This window comes from Lolium perenne, chromosome 7 (genome assembly GCF_019359855.2).
Source record: "Lolium perenne isolate Kyuss_39 chromosome 7, Kyuss_2.0, whole genome shotgun sequence".
Lineage (NCBI taxonomy): Eukaryota > Viridiplantae > Streptophyta > Magnoliopsida > Poales > Poaceae > Lolium > Lolium perenne.
The window spans coordinates 169,867,993-169,872,817 of record NC_067250.2 but is presented as its reverse complement, the minus strand read 5'-3'; positions in this window follow the sequence as shown (position 1 = coordinate 169,872,817).

Below are 4,825 nucleotides of genomic sequence, written 5' to 3'. Positions count from 1 at the left end.
TTTGAGGTTTATTTCTTCTTATGCTATGTAAAATTTATTTGGTGGCAAGACTTGATCAACCTTCTTAACAAATACCTTTTATATGCGTAGAGGAGGTAAACAACATCTCTTTCTTCCTCCACTTGTTCTACTTGCTGTAGCACTTTTGTTTTGCAAAGTTCCTTAGTTAATTAGAGATTTCAAAATCTTTTTCTGCCCAGTAATAATAAATTTAATACCTAGAAATGTGCATTTTTCAAAGTTTTCAAAAATTCACAAAAATTATACCGTTGGTCCTATTTTTCGAAGACGCACCTGGGAGCACCTGGGGATGACCAGTGGGGCACCCCAGGGTGGCACCCCACAGGCCGGCGCGGCCTGGAAGGGGGGCGCGCCACCCTGGCGTGTGGGTCCCCCTTTGCCCCACTTTTTCATCTCTTCCTCCCACTCTCTTCTCTCTCCCGAAAAAACTCGCACCAGTTTCCTCTCACTCGCGTTTCTGCTCAAGAGCTCAAGATTTCTCGATCTCTTTGCTCAGCCAAGATTTCTGTCTGAAATTTGGCACATTTGCTCTCCGGTATGTGACTCCTCCGATTATCCAAGTAGAATTTTGTTTGGTTGAGTATATCTTGAATATTTTGCTGCTGTAGGTAACATGTTTAGTGAGCTTGCATGCTTGTTCTAAGTTGTAGAAACTAGTTTTGATGCATGATTAGTACTCTAGCAAGTTCCTATAGTAGTTTCCCTCAATTATATGTCACCAAATCAAATTTTATAATGTTTGTTGAAAAATTTCAGAAAAGGAAGATGGATAATTTTAACTTTGGAGAAGTGTTTGAGAGAGAGACGACAAGCACGGGAAGGCCCTCTAGGACCGCCACTCGATTCAGGCGATCCTACAATGAGGATGTCATCGCGCCAAGCTTCGAGCCCGAAAGACAATGGAGTCCCTAACGCTTCATCTTTCCCATGTTATGACTTTTTGAGTAATGCAGGGTTGCTGGATGATTTCTTGACCCTCGTTGATAAGGCGGGTTTAACCGCTTATATGGGAGATGAAAAGGAGCAATACCTCATGCTCACTAAAATCTTTGTTGAGAGCTTCAAGTTCAACAACAAGCACTATCACCCGACAGTTGCATTCAAGATTTATGGTAATCCTACTATGAAATTGGAAGAATTTTGTGTTGCATTGGATATTGCCCCTGTAGGTACAGCAAGGAGGATTGAGGACAACCCCAGGGCCTTGTTGGATCTCTATCGAGAGATCACCAATGATGATTGCCGCACCATTCAGCGTGGCAAGATAAGAAACATCCAACTCCCCGCCATAAAGTATTTTGCTTATTAGCTTGCTACTAGCATTCTTGGTAGGGAGAACACTAGCAATATTTCTAGCTATCATCTTGCTTTCTTAATTGCTGCACTCACTGGAGAGACACCTTATCATCTTGGTTCTCTTATTGCTCGCCGCTTGTCTAGCAAGGGGCCTATGTTTGGAGGAATTATTGCATCACGCATTTTATCACATCTAGAACTTCCTCTTGATCCTACTGATGTGCAATTAACCCCTATAAGACTTGATATTGCTGCTATAAAGAGCCATCATTTTGTTACAGCTGACTCTAGTTCAGATAATATGGTCTATAGAATGTTGTTTGCTGACGGGGATGAGAGGGAAATCCCTTTGCCACAACCAGATTTGTTCAGTATTGACAGGTAACCATGGTCGCGCTCTAAGGAGGAGGTGGATGAGAAAATGAAGATACAAGGCTTCCACCAGCAGCATGACTCTGAGGACGCCGAGCCCTCCTATGACTACACCGTCACGTATCCGGGTGCTTCTTCCAGCACATACCCGGAATATGATCCATCTTCATACTACGGAGGTGCTACTTCATGGGCACCATGGGATTGAACTCCACTTAGGCCAAAAGCCTAAGCTTGGGGGGAGGTATACCGGCATCACTCATTCTTTGCATATTATGATTGCTGGATACTTGTATATACTTGTTTGGCATCTTTAAGTGGTTTTCTAATAAGAGGGAGATGATATTTGGGGAGGTGCTGCCTGAAAACAGATTCTGGACTGTTACCAAAAAAATTCTCAAAAACATCCATAACATTATTTTGCGAAGCCAATTTTTGTGCATGTTCCCCAGGTTATTATCTAACTTTCATTAGTTGAACAATTTTCGAGCTGAGCAGCGGAAGGATTTCTTAAAAATCGATTACTGTACTGCTGTCAAGTTTGACGAATTCCTGCTGCTTTGTGTTTATGTGACTCTTCTAGTTTTCATTTTCTTGTTTTTGCTTTGTTTCTTTCCTAAAACACAAAAATACCAAAAATATTTCTGTTGTTTCTCTTCACCATTTGTTTATTTTGGTTTCTTGCATTTATTTTGCTTTATTTGCTATCGTTGGTTTGCTATAAGAAAATCCAAAAAGATTTTGCTTTGTTTGCTTGTTTCCCTTTGTTCTTGTTTCCAATTTGAAAACACCAAAAATATTTGCTGTTGTTCTTTGGTTTGTAAAGTTCATTATGAGTTCAATGGTCTTCGGTGGCTGGAGCGTGGTTTTTATTTCATATTATCCAAGCTACACAAGTGAAAGGCAATAATGACGATCTACGACAATTCGACTGTGGTGAGAGGCTGGTATGAACTCTATTTGTTTTCATTTTTGTACATATACTCATCCATGTGAGCATGCTTAGTTGGTTCATGTGAGGTATATGTCATTTAAGAAAGTCTAGTAGTTCATGATCTCTCATGTTTAGCTCCAATTTATTAATATGAGTAGCATGTCATGGATGTTTGCTTGCATTGTTTTATTCATAAATAGGTATGACATTGTGGTATCCTCCTCTGAATAATTCATTTGAATCGACTTGGCACATGCTCACGCATGCATATGACTGAACAAAATTCAATTAAGCCTCGATGATTTACATTGCTTCAGAGTTCTTGTATCACTTTTATGCCTCCGTTAATTTATTTTGCCGCAAGAATGATTATGACAGTGACTGCTCTCTTGATTTGTCGCTCCCCAGTCTATTGCTAGCCTTCACTTGTACTGAGCGGGAATGCTGCTCGTGCTTCCAAACCCCTGAAAACCAAGTTGTTCCAAAGTGTCTGATACGTCTCCGACGTATCGATAATTTCTTATGTTCCATGCCACATTATTGATGATATCTACATGTTTTATGCATACTTTACATCATATTTATGCATTTTCTGGAACTAACCTATTAACAAGATGCCGAAGAGCCGATTCTTTGTTTTCTGCTATTTTTGGTTTCAGAAATCCTAGTAAGGAAATATTCTCGGAATTGGACGAAATCAACGCCGAGGGGCCTATTTTCACACGAAGCTTCCAGAAGACCGAAGAGTCAACGAAGTGGGGCCACGAGGTGGCCAGGAGGTAGGGCGGCGCGGCCCAAGCCCTGGCCGCGCCGGCCTGTCTCCTGGGCCCCTCGCGACGCCCCTTGACCTGCCCTTCCGCCTACAAATAGCCTTCGTCGCGAAACCCCCGGTGCAAAGAGAGCCACGATACGGAAAACCTTCCAGAGACGCCGCCGCCGCCAATCCCATCTCGGAGGATTCAGGAGATCGCCTCCGGCACCCTGCCGGAGAGGGGATTCATCTCCCGGAGGACTCTACACCGCCATGGTCGCCTCCGGAGTGATGAGTGAGTAGTTCACCCCTGGACTATGGGTCCATAGCAGTAGCTAGATGGTTGTTTTCTCCTCATTGTGCTTAATTGTCGGGTCTTGTGAGCTGCCTAACATGATCAAGATCATCTATCTGTAATGCTATATGTTGTGTTTGTTGGGATCCGATGAATAGAGAATACTATGTTATGTTGATTATCAATTTATATCCATGTGTTGTTTATGATCTTGCATGCTCTCCGTTATTAGTAGAGGCTCTGGCCAAGTTTTTGCTAGTAACTCCAAGAGGGAGTATTTATGCTCGATAGTGGGTTCATGTCTCCGTGAATCTGGGGGAGTGACAGAAACCTTTAAGGTTATGGATGTGCTGTTGCCACTAGGGATAAAACATTGATGCTATGTCCGAGGATGTAGTTATTGATTACATTACGCGCAATACTTAATGCAATTGTCTGTTGTTAGCAACTTAATACTGGAGGGGGTTCGGATGATAACCTGAAGGTGGACTTTTTAGGCATAGATGCATGCTGGATAGCGGTCTATGTACTTTTTCATAATGCCCAATTAAATCTCACTATACTCATCATAATATGTATGTGCATGGTCATGCCCTCTTTATTTATCAATTGCCCAACTGTAATTTGTTCACCCAACATGCTATTTATCTTATGGGAGAGACACCACTAGTGAACTGTGGACCCCGGTCCAATTCTCTATACTGAAATACAATCTACTGCAATTGTTCTACTGTTTTCTGCAAACAATCATCATCCACACTATACATCTAATCCTTTGTTACAACAAGCCGGTGAGATTGACAACCTCACTGTTTCGTTGGGGCAAAGTACTTGGTTTGTGTTGTGCAGGTTCCACGTTGGCGCCGGAATCCCTAGTGTTGCGCCGCACTACATCTCGCCGCCATCAACCTTCAACGTGCTTCTTGGCTCCTACTGGTTCGATTAAACCTTGGTTTCATACTGAGGGAAAACTTGCCGCTGTACGCATCATACCTTCCTCTTGGGGTTCCCAACGGTCGCGTGTTGTACGCGTATCAAGACTCTTTTCTGGCGCCGTTGCCGGGGAGATCAAGACACGCTGCAAGGGGAGTCTCCACATCCCAATCTCTTTACTTTGTTTTTTTGTCTTGCTTTATTTTATTTACTACTTTGTTTG